Genomic DNA, 17885 nt, shown 5'->3' with positions numbered 1-17885 from the left:
CACTAAATAGGTACTTCTGAGGGGTCACCAGTTGTCACCTGTATTGTTTGAGGGTTAGGGTTGTTTGTTTGGTTGTTTGTTTACAGCACATGTTAGCGATAAGTAAAATTTAAAACTTCAACAGAGACCAAGCCTCCAGCAAACAATCATTTCTCAACAGCGGCGGGTCCGGACCCTCTGTACAAAGCAAAGCACAGAACAAGGGGCTGGTTTTGACCTGGCTAATCACCCTGCAAAACTTAAGATATTTTTTACTCAAGGTAACTTTGGTTGTTAAAATTTTATTTCCAAACTTCTTATACAAATGACAAGTGTTAAGGTTAAAAGTTTAATAAATGGTGAAAAAACCCTGAGAAGGAATCACTTTTTTCCTTCAAAATATCAAATGCAGCATGAATGCGTGATGACTGTCAGCTGCATGGAATCAGAGCAGCACCAGTGCAAATTAGCTGCATGACAGAAGCATTAAATACGACTTTTAGCACCACCAGACGTCTTTCTTACAGCTTGTTAGCACTGTAAAAGTGTACGTTTCTTAGCTGTGCAAGTTCCACCACCCAGTAACAGTGTGTATGGCAAACAGCGGGTTAAGCTCTGTTCCTCTGCCTCCCACAGAAACAGAGCTCATACCAGCCTTAGACAGATCAATGAGCGCTGACCATCACTGCACACCAATTCCACACCTCACCAACATGCTGTATTTCTGCTCGAAACATTGCCAAGGTGGTGATGTGTTTTCCCACCAGGGTGTATGATCAAGAGATAGGACTCCAGCATGCCAGACCAAAGGAAGCAAGTTAGCTGGAACACTATAGAGTAGCTAAATAATGAAACACAGAACAGAAAAAGAGTAAAAGCCCAGTTGTGAACTTGGCATAAGAAAAGGCAGCTATTTCATATGACTTTTTCTCCAATCCTTTGCTTCAGTGTTCAGACAGATGGATTCACACATTTTGTAATGTGTGTTAGTCCTAATTCAATTGTTAAAATTACTAAAATTCTAATCTTTATCCCTAGTTTTTTTTAAGAGTAAATAAACACAAAAGAACTACAAAAATACATTTTATTACCAAATAACTTATGAACAATTAGTTTTTAATATTATCCTTGCTGGAAAACACAGTTCACTCATATTTTTGGACATCCCATCCATGTTCTTTGTATGTTTTTGGGTTTTTTTTGTAAATAAATAAATAAAAACTTTGCTCAGGACATCTTTATTGAAACTAAAATAATTGGGTTTTTTATCTTACCTTTCATCAATTTACTAAAAAATGTTTGATTTTCACGCAAGTTGTCAAATGAAAGAAAAGTTAAATAAGTCAAAAGGAAAACATATTTCAGGGTTTAAATGTATTAATGACAGATTTCTTGATCATTCTTTTTTGTCCGAAATACCGACCTGAGTAATTTCAAGATTGCCAATACGACTTTAACTTCATGTGTATACTTTAAAGCTCAACTGATTTTGAGTGCAGTTAAGAAAAAGGGAACACAACATTTTATATGGGTTAATGGTTTATATGTAGTAATTTCATTGTCTGTCGCATAAGTCACCACAACTGTTAACCTGAAAATGCCAACCTTTACGAATTATTTTTATAGCTATATTTGGCTGGGCAAATAAAGCTGCAATGTTTAAAAAACTTAACATGCTCTTCCTACTGCCCTTATGTTCTTTGATGCAGTGTAACATAATAGGCATGTGTTTGTATGGCACTTGCTCATGTAATCTTGAGAGGTAATTAACTGCCCAGCTGCAATTTGGTAAGTATTACATTAAAAGGAACAAGCTATACACAGGAGAAGCTCACATACTTAATGTTGTGACTTTATGCAAATGCGTAGATCATTAACAGATGCATAACACATCAAGATAATTGATGGTTGTGTGGCATAAAAACACAGACCCAAAACATCACAACAGTTGGTTCTGACTGCCATGGGTAATGGGGCCTTTGTGCAATAAAACAGACGGGAAAAGGCATTAAAAAAAACATCAGTTAGATTTAAAAGTTGGTATTGGGTTTGGTGATTTAGGGACTTATGGTTTGTTTCTGTATATCTTTGAGCCAGCTTGTAAGCTAATTACTTTCCTGACAGCTGCAAGGTGGTGTTGCCCTTAAACAGGGTAAAATAAATGGTGCTTTATAACTTGCAACAACACAATCCTACAAAGCACAGTCGAACATGACACAATTTCTTAACATTTAGAGGCACAAAAGGGAAAAATATCACTTTATAATTGTCAGAAGTAACCATGAAAATTGATTACTCAAGGACTTATGACTTCCCAGTGATGAATCATTTGCAGGAGAAAATAAAATATCAAAAGCCAAAAAGACAAAAAGAATCCAAAAAATAAAGAGCAACAAACAAGGGTTTAAAATCCACTTTGTGGGATTTATTATTAATCAATTTGCAGCAATAAACTACGAGCTACAGTATGTCTATCTTAAAAGCAGGAAAAAAGTGAACAATAAAGGCTGCGCTTTTATAACAGCTCTGCAGGCTTGCTCAGGTTAACACATCTACTTTAGCAGCAAGCTCTCACCTTAGCCACTTGTCATTTGTAAACAATCTGAGGGAGCATGCGTTGGCGAAGCCTGTTGCCTGGGTGACTGTCTGCTGCAAAAGTTAAGGCCCACTAGGCTCATTAGTGATGCCAGTATTGTCCAGAAACTGGCCAGGAGCTTTGAGAGCATTTTCTTGCCCCAGGGAAGGCAATAAGTAGATTCAGGCCCAGTCCAAAATTCTGTTGTTATCCAAACAATGATGAGCCCTTCTCTTCTTTAAACAATCTATCATTCACCAGATCATATTGTCTTGTATATCGCACCTTGCATAGGTTTTTATACCCTTTGAGCTACAAACTGCAATATCTGTGTGATAGACTAACTGTGTGATAAACCAAGGATAATGCATGGTTTTCAAATCTGAAAAGTGCATACTGCTCCAGTCAGCTTTTTTGAATCTGAAACCATCATATTTCAGTTGGTCAATTACATATTACCTCAATCAAATACAATAAAGCTTGTGTTCTATCATGAATGTGAAATGTTCAAGTAATGTACTATTGAATGGCACACTATATTCAAGTTTGTTACCCATTAATTTTATGCTTCTGTAATTTGTCTATGATTTCAGTGCCAACAGTGTTCTGTGTTGCTGAACAGTTTTACCTAGACAGTCATAAGAAGCAAAACAGACACAAAGCAAAATGCATGAAGTCAAACTGCCAACTGCAGGTGAACAACCTGTCCTCCCACCCTGCCTTTCCACTCTTACTCTGAGCTACATCTGTCCTTCCACTGTACTAAATGATTCTGCCTAGATGGACGGCTTGTGGACGGAGAGCAGACCACTCAGCTCATCCTTCATGTATTATGCCGGCAGAAGAAAACTAACGAGCACAGAGATTCAGATTTTTGTGGTGACATAAGTGTTCTGTAAATTTCCAGAGTATGGTGCCACAAAGCTAAAAATGTGGTTTTATGATTGTATGATAAACAAACAGGTATTAAATAACATACACATCCATAGTTATAAATAAGGAGGTTAATTTTCTTCCTTGCAGGTGTGACATCTACAAATTTAAAGCTACACAATTTAGAGAAGATGCAAATATATTCTAGTAAGTTAGACATCTGCTATTCACTTAACTAACTTAACATATTTAAATATGGCCAAAAAAGCCTCTGGCTCCATCTGTATCAGCAGACTCCCAGACCTGTCCGTTGCCACCTGTACAATGCCTTTTTCCACGTCTTTTCTCATTGCAGCACCGAGGCAGACAAGCTCCTCCATCACCCCGACTTAGGTAGGACAGCTGGATCTATGAGCTGCAATGAGGTTGAGCTTTGAAAGCCAGGCCAGACACATCTCACTTCAGATCAATCACATTTCCCCTTTCTGTCCTTGAACCTCCTTCTCCTTCTGTTACATTCTTTCTCCACGTCCTATTTAGAGAGGAGGAATATGTGATCGGAAAGTTTAACGGGATGAGAGGCACCTGCAGCGCTTTAGGCTTTACCTACTTTAAAGTGTTTTTTCTCCTTTTCTCACTATTTTGAAGGTATTGGAAAGACAAACCTCTGACTCATTTTTCCTAAGCTTGCAGGCATATGCGTCTCTTGACCTCATCAAAACTCAACAGTATAATTCTCATTTATCAAATCATAAAACAATATAATTTTTCTACTGTTGAATTACTGCAGTGGTTCCCAAAGATTTTCTTCTAGGCCTATGGATTACAATAAAATCCCCCCCAAGAAAGAAAGAAAAAAAAAAAAGAACAACTGGGTGTTGTTCAACCAGACATAAACCTATGCACATATTTTGTTTTCAAACTCCACTGAAATTTATTTCACACTTCAGATTGCAATAAAACACACTACAAACCATCTTTACAGTGAAACACTTTTGTGTAACTGTTTTTTTTTTTTTCCATTCATTATACTGCTTCCCGCGCCCCCCATGCAATGGCACTGCGCCCCCCCAAGGGGCGCGCCCCACACTTTGGGAACCACTGCATTACTGTAATTCAATTTCAAACTCCTTGCTATTAGGTGACTATTGATAGTAAATGCTTTAATGTATTTGTGTTGTTTGAATACATCTCTTTGAGCATGACAGCAACAGTGTCTGCTGTCAGCGGTTTGAATCAGCTGCTCTGTGTGAACATTGTTGTGTTGACACACCTCACTCTGGCACTGCCACTCCAAAATGAAGGAGCCATAAAACATGCCTGTCTGCCTCAAAGAACCAATCTATTCGAAAGCACTAGATGCCAAGTAAATCCTCTGTTCCTTCACAGAGACATTGTTCATGAATAGCTCAGTTTGCAATGATAGCATAGCAGGAGTAGATAAAGCAGGACGCACAAGTGAAGCCAAAGCTCATGAATCTCTTCTGCAAGTTCACTAGCTGTAGAATGCAGCTTTATTGTGATGTGTAACATTTGAAATTTCTTTTTAGGAATTTATTTATTACTTCCAGGCCAATTTTTTTTTGAAAAAATAACCCACATAAGAAAATGTTGGTATTTTCTGACAGACCAGAGAGTCTGACTGACAATCATTTGTCCGGTATTTTATATAGTAATTTATGCTTATTACATCTTGTCTTGTTTATTATAATGCTATTCTGTATGGAAGTAGTCATGCTGTGACCGCTTGATATTTTATGACTGATTGTTCTGTTTTTACATTAAGTGACGGCCATTCATTCCATTATTATTTTATTTATATTTAAGTCGCTTGTCTGATTTTCTATGTCTGAAATGATGCATCCAAAAGTAACTTCATATTCCCTTTCATGATTTTATGGTTGCTACTCCAAAACTGTTGAAACCTTCACTTGTTGTCTTGCATCTCATTTAAAAATACACGCTTCCTCTCTGGTCATTAACCCAGTATAAGATACAGACAATGCAGGATTTATTTTACTCTTTGTTGTGGTGCTTCAACTTGTTTTTCTATTCCTTGCCTAATAACTTTTAGATATTTTACCTTTGTGTACTCTTTGTTATTTTACCTGTGCTATTTTGGTTTAATATTTAATATACACATATGATCAAAACCCTAATAATTGGGATTGTATGGACTAGCATGGAACAGTATGGCATTGCACGGTATGTTATGGTATTAATCGTCATTCATCAATTAATGACCATCAGTTTAATACAACAGTGGGTATTGCTACTGTAGATTTTTCAGGGTTGCTAATAAATCAAATGTACTTCATGGTTCTGATTTACAATTGAGTGGGGTGTTTTTCAGCACAATTTAGCTACTACAAAAAATGTTTGGGTTTTTTTTTTTGTTTTATTTTGTTTTTTCCCCCCAGTTTATTTACCAAACGTTCTCTGTTTCTAAATTGTTATTCCTCCACATTTGCATTTCGGCATAGTGACAAACCTTCAATTAAACTCAGATGAAATTGTTATAAATCTGACATTTTCTAGGCTTTAAAGTTTAACTTGTCTACAGTTGCCTTGAATAGAAGAAAATGGTATGTATTATTAGGCATAAAATATAAGGCTTCATTCATAATTATTAGCATATTGTATACAGATGTGAGCAAGAGCCTTAAAAATGTTTCTTTCTACAACTGAGATTGGGCATGTTTTGTCACCTGTCTCACTGTCAATAATTACCGGTACTTCTCGATGTAATGGTGGCAAGAAAAGCTTTGTTTGTTACAACTCATCTTGATCCAACGTTGATTATAGGTCTTATTGTAAAGATGGGGAAGTTTAGGTGAGCTGTAATTTTCTTGTAAACGTCTCCTTGTTTATGAAGATAAACACACACCTCCTTTACGATGATGCTTTGTTTCAGAAAAAAATGAATTCTTGAACCTAAACGATCCAACAGTAGATGCTGGCAGCTTTTTATAACATCACATGAACTATGGCCCTAATTAGCCTAAATTCCTTGAACACTATTTATGCAATAAACTACAAAACGTATGAATAAAAGAAGGCAAAGGTCTACATGTAGAAAGAGGAATCAGAAGTAAAAAAAGCATTAAATTGATACACTTAAGCCTAAAATTGTTCCTACACAAGGCAAATTTAGGAGTAGGCTAATCTTTTGACATTTTTTCTAATGGGAAGTAATAGTAACATTCTGCAGTGGCTTAGCCAGAGTCTTGTCTTCAAACTGATGAGAATCTGTGGAGGAAGGTAAAGATTAAAGTGAGGCAAAAATACCTTCCAACCTCAAAAACTTGGAGCTCACCACAACCTATAAATCATCAAAGTACCAGTGAAAACATCTAAAAAGCTGGTCAGCAGTTATTGATTACTGAGGAGATTATACCAACTCTAGTTATGAAATGCTATTTTTTTATAAAAATGTCTTTTTTACATGGTCTCATTTGCCCATTTACTTTTTAATCAAAATTAGACATCACAGTTACATAAAAATAGTTTCAAATCTAAATACACCATAGGTATTGATGTCTTAGTTGTCATGCAAATTATGATATACAGTAGGTCAAAGCAATGAAAATCTACATAAGATAAAGAAGAAAAAAAAAACATTGATAAAGATGACAAAAGTCTGTTTTTGAGAAAACCTGAGTGTAAGACATTAAAAGGCCAAGCTTTTGTCTTTGCTTACTTTGGTTAAAATCTTGAGTCCCATTGATTGAGCACTGTAATCCAGGTCAGAGCTCTGAACTGGCAGCCACACAAGTTGCCCAAGCAGTGAGCCAGCCAGGTTGAAATTGATCCTAGCTCACGAATCAAATAGTGTTCAAATCCTCAGTGCAATGCAGCTGTCTGAACTTGATACAGGGAGGGACAAGAAAAAGAGCCGGCAGAAAGAAAAGAAAAAATATGCAAGAGAAAGAAAGAAAGAAAAAAAAAGTCTAGCCTTAGTCTACCATTTAATATACATCATCAAAACCCTACGCATCAATTAAAAAGAGGTGACAAAAATTAACCCCAGACTTCTCAAATTATTTTTAAGAAGAGATCAGTTAAATTATGATTGCTAAATTATTTAGCATTTGCATTTTTATATCCCAGCAACAGCATGGAACCAAATGTTACTGCATAGTGAGCTGTTGATCTAAATAAAAGGCCATAGAAGGCATAGAATGACAAGTGAGGAACTACTGAGAAGGAGTTGCAAACATGCACAAAAACAATTTCCTTATAAGGCAGACAGCCTGTTTCGATCCCCAATATGGTGATCCCTGCTGATCACACAGGACTGCTCAGCAGATCGGCACTGTTTAGAAACAGAACATGGGACAGTCTATCACTGAAGCACAATTTATGCTGAGGGTTAGGATTGGAATTGATTTAAAGACAGGTTTCTGAAAAATTCACTTAACAAGAGCATGAAAGTGCTTTGATTAACACACATTATTGGTCCCAAAGTTTTAATAATAAATAAATCAATGAATGTCATTTCCCAGTCATTTTAGAACTGTACATTGCCAAAATACCTCAGTTTAAAATAACAAAAACTCATATTACAAAATAAGATGAAGAGATACGTTGTGCAATTATCAGCGAGTAAATTGCTGGGCATATTGTTCATACTCCCATGTAGAAAACTGCCAGAGATGACACATTACTAATAAGAGCAGAGATGCTTTGTGTGGGAGAGCTCACTGACAGGCTCCTCCTGGGCCTTGTTGCTTTTCTTCTTGGCTGAATCCAATTGCTTTTAAGTCAAATAGACCAAATAAAATCTCTCCCTTTTCACTTCCTGTGTTCTCAGGATCTAGCAGCCTTTATCTGTTTTGTAATCCTAAGACATTTTCAATTCGTCATAAGAATTTTTTAGTATTTTATTTTAGGCTGTTTTTCTTGTAATTACGCTTCCGGAAAAAAATGTGCATGCATACGCGACTTAATAATCCAGGCAGGAAGTTTGAAATCTTATCAAGATCTCTGTACTGAAGACATTTTTGAGGAACAACATCCATTGCTCATCAGTCTAAGGGCACTTTGGGATGTGAAGTAATTCCTCCTCCCTGCTATTACAGGCCTTGCTCCAATTGCCACTCGAGCACTTGCCTCCCGGTGTATGTCTCTATTAATACTAATTTACTTCAGGAAAACAAAATTGATTTTGCTATTTGAAAAGGATGTGTGAGAAAAAATATGAGCACAAGCCTAATCCACTCACATCAAATCCAACGAAATTATAATGTAATCAGGAATACTCAAAATGTACAAAGTATGTCCGGTTTTAGAGTCCTGTTAGAAAAGTCAAGCACAAAATTATAGAGGAATGTTATTTTCAGGAGAAAAGGCTAATGTTTGAGCTAAATTGGAAGACAACCAAAGTGAGAATCAGCCTATAATAGATTCTGACCAAGTGAAAACAATAAGCAAGCACAAGACACTAGCACAGATTATGGTGATTAAAAAAACTAAAATAAAGCTGTGGGTAACTGAAGTGGTACTTAAAAAAATGATAAGTAGTGTAAAACATTTCCAAAAGTGTTTTTTTTTTTTTGTTGTTGCATTTTTTAATGAATAAAAAGACTTTGGAAGTTTCCACTTCTTTAATCATTAACAGTTAAATGAGTGCACAGAGCAAAAGTTGGGGAAGAACCAGAGCTGCTATACACATTTTCTAAATGTGTACAAATTCCCAAAATTTTTAATGCCAAAAATGATTTTTTTTTTCTTCTCTGTACTTCTCCCGTTCAGAAAAAAAAAACAAAAAAAAAACATTGTTTACTAAGCCTGGATATATCATCCCACCAGAAATTAGCCAATGCCAAATACTTGGAGGAGATATTGTGGGATGCCTCCACAGTTGATGCAATGTTTATTATTTTTACTAATATACCTGTGTTTTCACACTCAACAGTATTGTTTTGAAATGACCTGAAAAAACAAAAAAGAAAACGGAACAATGCAGATATGGGCAAAAGAAGATGATTTTATTTCAGTGTTGGCATTCAGGTATTATTTTTTCCTTTTAATTAAAACGTGAAGCTAAAAGACGTAGCACATAGCAATGTCTTATAATCTCTGAAGGCCTTTGTTCTGGTCCAAGAGAAGGTCACACCTAACAAGGCTGTGTTCACCATGGCGACAACAGCGTAATCCCATCAGTGTGCATCAGCCTGTCTTATTGTATTTATCTGCAGGGTTTTTAGCCCTGGAACACTCCACATTGATTGCTGTCCAGGAGCAAATCCTGGTGTCAAAGCAAGTAAAACTGGAAAGCTGAGCAATTCCACCTTCATGGTTAAAGTTACAGAGAAAACAGAAAACACCCTAACCTGTTAGTGGTGCCTCTTCAGTCTGGAATATTATAGTCAATTTTAATTTCTGTGCCTCAAAGCTAAAATTTGCTTTTTGTTGGACTCCTATTTAATTCCACAGTCTGTTTAAACTGAGCTCAAACTGAGGACATTAAGATGAAAGGAAAGTAAAGGCAAATCAAGCAGTTTGAACAAAAAAAAAAATTGTTCCAAAAAATTTCTGAGGAACTATTAATAAAATAAATAATTCCTTGACTGTTTGAAGAGAAATGTTTTTGAAGAAGTCTTCTTAAAAATTCAGCCATGTTGTGAATGCAAAACAATTCTTCTATGACCTTTGAATTTGATCAAACTCTCAAAACAAGCCCTTGCATTTGTTAACAAAACTCAAACACATTTGCCAAAAGTGTGCATACGATCTATTCCATAAGATAATTATAAAATTCCCTCATCAACATGCCACAATATTCTAGCCTTAATTGCCATGAAGCCATGGAGAGAGAGAAAATAAAGTGACAGTTGTTTCCAGGGACAAAAACATTAATAAATGTCATCAGGAGAAGTTCAAAGCCATTATACTTAAAACATCTACTGTTCTTTTCTACAGTAAGAAAAGAAATCCAGTAAAAGCCTTAACTGTTAGTAAAGAGATTCAAAAAGACTCAAATGTTTCGAACAAAGAACTAGTGAGAAATGTATTTTCTTTGTTATACTAAGAGGGCCATTGTTTCAGTAATTGTAAGTTTCAAATATCAAAAAAGATTACGTTTTTTTTATCATTTGCTGACATAAGTACTGGTTTCAACTAAAAGAAATTAATGCCTCCGTCATGTATTGCCATGCCACTGTGAAGACATGTGACACTGTTCCCAACATGAATCAAACGATATTCAATTGTGCTTGCATGACATAACATTAACATAACATTATTTTATTAGTCAAAAGAACAAGCAGTTGAATGGCTAATATTCAAATTTCAAACTGATAGTGTTCTACAAAGAAAATCTAACACTTATAAATTTAGCTCAGTACTTAATCCAACAAATTATGACTGATTAGAAAACTATATATTTTATACTGTACATCTAGAAATATTTCCTTTACTGGAAATGCAAGATTTTTATTCACACCATGATACTCTTGGACTGGAGGAATGAAAAAACATACAAATGAGCACTGATGAAAAGGCCCCTGGAGAGATGGGTCATCACCAGAGTGAAATCAGAATTCAAGCAGAGAAATACATTCATCTTGTTTTTCACCATCGCTTTCACTGATGAATCTAAAGATTTTTGACAGAACAAAGCATAACCCTTATTCCTCCTTCAGCTTCTGGTTAACATGTTTTATTACTTTGGGACAGGAACTGCCTGCATATTTACCAAAGATCATGAATAGAAATGTACTTTATTCACAAGTACAGAAAAAAAAGAATGTTTGGATTTAAGGACAGGAAAATGTTCACAGATTTAAAGTAGAGATATAATGATCAGTGATGAATGTAAATTGTCATTCCTGACATAATCAAGTACATTATTTTCTCCTGGAGCGTTATTTACTCTAACGTGTAACTTACATAAGTCTAAAACAATGAAACTTAAAAGTTAATCAAAATAACTTACATGTATTTAGTTTCCTGTAATAATAATAGCAAGATTTATTTTGGATGTTAAAATTAATTTGTGCTTCTGAGTGCCTTCTGTTTAGATGCAGTATTATTTTAATTAGATAGTATTATAATGTCATTTCTTTTATCTGTGTGTTTTATTACAATGTGTTAATAGCGGAGCAAATTATGAAATTATCCAGAATGCAATATATAGGTAATGGAAATAGAAAATAAGATGACATTGTCAAAATCCTAATCCAGTTAATTCATAAATTATTTTAACCAGAGGCAGTCAGAGGCTGTTCAGCGCCCTGGATAAACCATCCTAATATGTCTCACCCTAATATGTGAAAGAGATTAGCTGTGTTAGAAATAAAGCCAATATAAAATACAGTTTATGTGAGATAAAACAGAAGACAATAAAAATAGGTACCAGGTAAAGCCATAATCTATATGCTAATTTTGCAGATGGTGTGAACTGCAGTTATGTAACTTGGTTTTAGACTCTACTGGACTTTAAGACTTGATAATTTACCACAAACAGAAAGCATGTTAAAACAGAAAAGTGCTAAGAGCAATGATGGGCTTTACCAGGCACACTGGCCCATTTTTCCTACTCCTGTTGCTGCTACATGCACACTAAATCCCCTGTGATGTTTACCTGCTTTTCTTCTCCATCTAACAATTGCAGGAAAAAAGCAGACAGTGGCTAGAGGTCCTCTCATTCAGGACTATCAAAGCATGTGCAAGGTTAGAAAGAAAGAAAGAACGAAAGAACGAAAGAAAGAAGAAATAAAGACTGAAAATGTTCCCAACTGTGCAGCATAGCTCTGAAAAATAAATAATTAAAGGGGGTCTATTATGCTTCCTTGAACAACCTGGGTTAGATTTATGGACTATACAACACATGTTCATTACATGTTTTGCATTCTCAGGTAATGCAATTTCACTTTGGTCACTTCTGCCTGTTTTGAGAATGACATGTTTTAGGGCCTCTCGTCACTTTAAATGTAAGTAAGCTGCAGCTGGTCACGACCCCCTACTCAACGCTTACACTTGCATTTTATACATACAAACAGCCGAAACATTGAGTTCCTTTAAATCTAGACTAAAATCCCAGCTGTTTAGAGTTGCTTCTGAAACATAATAATGAAACATTAATCAATAATCTGATGTGTAATGACGGCAAACAATCAATAATCTGATGTGTAATATATAATATATCATGTAATATGTAATATATCAATAATCACATCAGATTATTGATGTGATCTGATGTGTAATGACGGCAACGTTTTATGCTTTTGACTGTGTTTCTACAATTTTGTATTTTTGTGAATTTAAGATGTAAAGTACTTTGAAATGCCTTGTTGCTGAATGGTGCAATACAAATAAAACTTGATTGATTGATTGATAGATATACATGTCAAAATGGCAGCAAACAACGGCACGACAGTGCATCTTTAATCCTGACTCTGACCCAGAAGGAGAAGAAATGAAGGCCCCTGCCTAACCATCAAGGATGATGCAAGTGATTTCTGAATAGTAAGTCAACAACAAAACGCTTGTCTTTTCCAGAAGCCATTGTATAGCAAATACAGCAGTAACACCACCTGTCCAAATGTGCTGCAGCTCCGCTTGGGTTGTTAGGTGAGGAGCAGGGCTTGGCTAGGGTTGCTGTGTAACAGGTAGTGCCAGCTAACTGTGACTTAATAATTGGGCTTGTTTTCCAGAAACCAAAAAACATTAATGTATTGGTAAAAAATGGATGAGTGTTTTTTTAAGACCCAAATGGAAGTACAAAATTGTCCAAAAGGTGAATTTTGCATAATAGGTCCATTTAAATTGAAATCAACTTGACTATCAAGCTAACATATATATATATATATAAATATATATATATATATATATATTTGCTGTTGGTTAACATGTAGATCATATTTATTTTGGCCAGAAATTCAGTTATTTTAGCACATTCTTTTCTCAGTTTCAGCTCATTCTTTTCTCAGTTTAATGGGTGGGTTGTGTATTTTTTTTTATATAAATAATCATTGCAAAAAGCAGCACTGATTTTATGACTTTTCTTTTTACTTTTGTTAATATTAGTTGCTCTTGTTGGTTGTTCTTTGGCACCAAAATGTGTATAGAAATGTATAAAAACAATAGGCAAAATCATATTCTTCTTAAGTAACAAACCACGACTTTAGTTTATTAAAGTTTTTCCAATTTGACACCAGTGGTACCAGTGTGAAAACATCTGAAATTCATCAACATTTATGCATCTACTTTAAAAGAACAAAAAACTAAATCCCTACAGAGAGAAACTATTGCATTAAGTCTGACTAAATGTCAGTTTTCAGACTGACAACTGATTCATTCTCAAGAAGTAGATATGAAAGTAGCTCTACTTCTACATTTTCTGTCAAAGATTCCAGATCAGCACATACTTAGAATGTCAAAGCCAAATTTCATATCAGACATCTGACATGAGTGTCTTAGTAACTATGCACCAGGAAGTGTGGTACAAATTTCTAATTGCAAATAATTTTCAGATTAAATGACAAGCAATAAAAACTGTTCCCTTGAACCCTTTTAAAATAAATAAGAACAAGACACCTGATTAAACAAGAAATGGCTCTTATGCAATAAACATCTTGCCTTTCTTTATCTCCAGGCCTTCAAGGCACTAACTGTCTTGAATTTTAATGCATTCTAGAAGAATGCATTTCAAAAATTAAATGATAATTTTCCCCAGAGTCATTTGAACAGATTCTAGATTCTAGACGCATGTGGGATCAAGATTACTACAGCAGTTATTATTTGCACTACTTTAATACAAAGGAAGCTATAGAATATTGGGCACAGAAGTTCTATTTTTGCTTTTAATTACTGATATGGTATTAATTTTTTTAGACAATATTGTTTGTAGTTGCTTTTCATCCCAAGCACTGTTATGGATCCCCTTGTGATGTCTGTAAAAAGATTATTACATAAGGCACTTAACATAATAGAGAACAGCATGCAGCCTTTGCACAATACACCCTTGGATAAATAAAGTATCTTCAGCCGAGGCTTCTTCTCAAAGCCCGCTACATTAGAGGCCAATACCAATAGAAAAGGTCATTTGTGCCGGTTTCACTAACCTTATGGAGAGAATCTCAGGATCCTTAGTTGTTTGAACTTTTAGTTTTATTGGTGTTTTCTGTTTTGATTATATTTTTAATGTTTAGTTGTTCATATCCTGCCAATTTAGTTTATGCATTGTATTAGTTTATTCATTCTCATCCATTGAGCTGCACTTTAGTTCCCATTTGTTTTCTGATTCTCCAACCTTTGCTTTAATTTAGATCCGTCCTCTCAGCTGCACAGTTTCCAATCAGCCACCTGTTTTGTATATGTTAATCAAACTCCCTAGCAATGATAACTTTTAGTTCAATATATTGCTATTGTAATATGCAAAAGTTTTCATAGCCCTCAAAATAATCAACATTTTGTAACATTACAACCACAACATGTATTTTTTGGGGATATTAAATACTATCAACTTGCAATCAACATGCAGCCACCATCATGATAATTGGGGATGGTAAAATAGACTATTGTCTTCGGTGTCTTTGGGATGGTGTGTTCAGAGTGATATGTCATGTGGCTATTCTGCCAGAAACGGCATTTAATATTTAAACAAGAAAGCTTCAATTTGGTCTCTTCTGGCTAGAGTAAAATGCAAACAAGACTTCTTGTGACTTTCTTCCAACATGAATGTCAGATGGATTGAATGACTAATAGTTATAAATAAAAACATAGAAACAATTCAAGTGGCATGACTATGTTTGCAATCACATCGATGATCACAGATTTGCATAAAAAAATTAAACAAAATATTTGAGAAAGAATTAAAAGACGTGGTCTGGAAAGTGGTAATGAATATGTTATCAGCCATCTAAAGGTATATTGAAAATACTATTTCTAATGTATTACTTTCCAGTCAGTCCATAGAAATACTGTATATCCTATTGTAAAGATCTATTTTCATAATAGGAGTTGTTGAAGTTGAGAAGAGGTAGGCAAGTGAAAACTGTAAGATGTGCTGTAAGATTCTTCATGCTTTACCTGTTTTATTTCATGGCTTTGCTTTAGTGCTGACTCATAACATGTCAAATTTACAGTGCTTCCATTTTTTAAGAGAGGAGTTTGGAGATGATGCTGTGGAGGAACAGTAACTCTTACAATGTAGGCCTTGGCCGTGATTTATAGGTGAAGTGTCATATTATATGCACTTCCTATATGTTGTACTTTGATTCCTGGTTATCACTCCGCTCTCTGTTGACTGTGTGCTTATTTTTTATAACCTCGTTTTCTGTATTAGCAAATGTAATTTTCCAGATTTTTCTGACAGCTATAGAGCCATAATTTGCATAAGCTATATTCTGGGTTGTATTAAATCCAAGCTTGAATGTGCTATAATATGTAATTTTGGTCTGGACTAAATTTGCAAAGGGATGGATTTGTCTGAAAGGACAGGCTGATCAGATGGGCCCTTAGAGACCATAAGAACCCCATTTTGTTTTACTAATCCATTATATATGCAATGCAAATCAACAACAAAACAAAGACCACGGCTTAATCTGTTTTTATAATGCAAGTTCAGAGCACAAATCAGGAGAGTGGCTGGCTGTCTGTGGGAAAAAAGGTCAGAAATTCAAAATAATGAATGCAAAACACTGACAAAAAGGGATTTTAATTAGAATCTGACACAAAGCAATAAGAACCTTTGAATTGTTGTTACGGCATAATGTTTATTAATGTGTTTATTCCTTGGCTTAAACACAGCGTCATGCAACCTGATTACTATATCAAAGAGGCGCAGACAGCTGGAACCCAGTGCAGGCTGTAGAGCTTTTCCACATCACAAACTAGTGGAGATGGAATTTGAGTTACCCAGAGAGGATTAGAAAATATACTAAAAACTGAGACAAAATAATGCATGTAAAATTCTGAATCCAATCATTAGAAAGATATAAGTAAAAGTCACAATATTGTTGAACATCAAGGTCTCAAATATTTGTCAGACTTATTATTGAAGCAAAAACCCAGCTTTTAATATCATTCACAGTTTGGATGATTTGATTTTCAGGTTCCTTTAAATCTTGCTGGGCTCCATCTTACTTGCCCAGAAAGTGATTTTGAATCAGGCATTCTGCCAGAGTCATCGCTGAACTAGATGACTGACTCTCATCTAATGGAAGCATCATTTTCAAAACAAACTCAATATACCCGTCCCCTCTGGGATTCCCTTGCATACAAAAGAAGAGCAGCTGCCTCAAATCTACGGGGATGCCATTCAGGGCCCCCTTCCACTGATTCGATGCACTGACAAGCAATGGCAGGCTGTATATTTCTTTACTTCAGACATGGCCTGGTATGGGAGATTGATATCCCAAGAATATAAAAAAGGCAGAAAAAGCTATCTAAACCTTGTAAGGCTTATGAGTGAGTGCCAAAACAATGAGGAACCCAATGGGATTTATGACAGTCTCACAGTATGAATTTGCTATTTCAAAGTATTCGGAAGGCTATCCAACAACTCCTCATATGTATAAGAAAAAAGTAGTAATGGTCAACTTTGCACACAGAAGAGTCTATAACACTTGCTTCTCCAAATAAAAAATGTATAAAAAACACAAAGAAGTTCAACCACAACTGGCCAAAAACTGCCAATGCAGAATTATTATCAAAATATAGTTGAACAAGTCAGTATACTAACAACTTCCAACCTTCTCTCATCTCCCTCATGAGCTGATTGAAGAGTAGTATGACCAAAAAAAAAAAGTACAAACAGAAGGGTGAAAAAATAAATTGCAGGATCAAAATTTTTCCAGCAGTACTTATAGCATTTCACAATTCCATATCTGAATGCTGTTTGGTTTCAGCAGTCTTAGAATGATGACATGATTCAATGGGATTTTGCACCATTGCATTGCTTTTTGCTGTCAAACATGAGTAAAATCAGCATGAATCATTTTTCATCTAAAAGAATCCTTTTAAAACTTTAAGACTAATGGAAATGAAACGTCGTGACACGACCCAACCTGAGACTGTGACACGAACACACATTGATCAAAAGGACCGACTGCTGGAGTTCTCATTAAATCAGCCATAAATACAAACAACAAGGAGCAACAGAGAGTCTCTGCCTCTGTGGTTCTCTGTGGCCTCTTTTTGTTGTTATGCATTTAACGAGATACTGTATCAATTCAATTCAGACTTCTGAATTTCTATTAGCAGAATAAAGCAGTACAAGAAGGCTACACAGTTTTGTGAGATTTGTGGAATAAGTTTATTCTACAAATCTCAGTTTTTTTATGTTCATAGAACTACATGGAGGATGTTATTTGTGAAGTCAAAATTCTAAGAACTATATTTTTATGAAGCAAGATCTCTTCTTAAGTCTCTCAACTTATTTAAAAAAATATGTAATATTAAAATTATAAAACATCAGCAATCCAATCCATTTATAAAACCATACCAAACC

At 35.2% G+C, this 17885-nt stretch overlaps 1 protein-coding gene across 1 annotated transcript in view; it reads right to left on the bottom strand.

Moving 5' to 3' along the window:
• Positions 1-17885, bottom strand: part of ctnna2 (catenin (cadherin-associated protein), alpha 2) — a 307681-nt gene that overhangs the window by 191045 nt on the left and 98751 nt on the right. The gene's annotated exons all lie outside the window — the stretch shown is intronic.

The sequence above is a fragment of the Xiphophorus couchianus genome, chromosome 5, assembly GCF_001444195.1.
Source record: "Xiphophorus couchianus chromosome 5, X_couchianus-1.0, whole genome shotgun sequence".
NCBI lineage: Eukaryota > Metazoa > Chordata > Actinopteri > Cyprinodontiformes > Poeciliidae > Xiphophorus > Xiphophorus couchianus.
The sequence above is the reverse complement of the archived record's forward strand: the minus strand, read 5'-3'. Positions and strand labels throughout refer to the sequence as shown.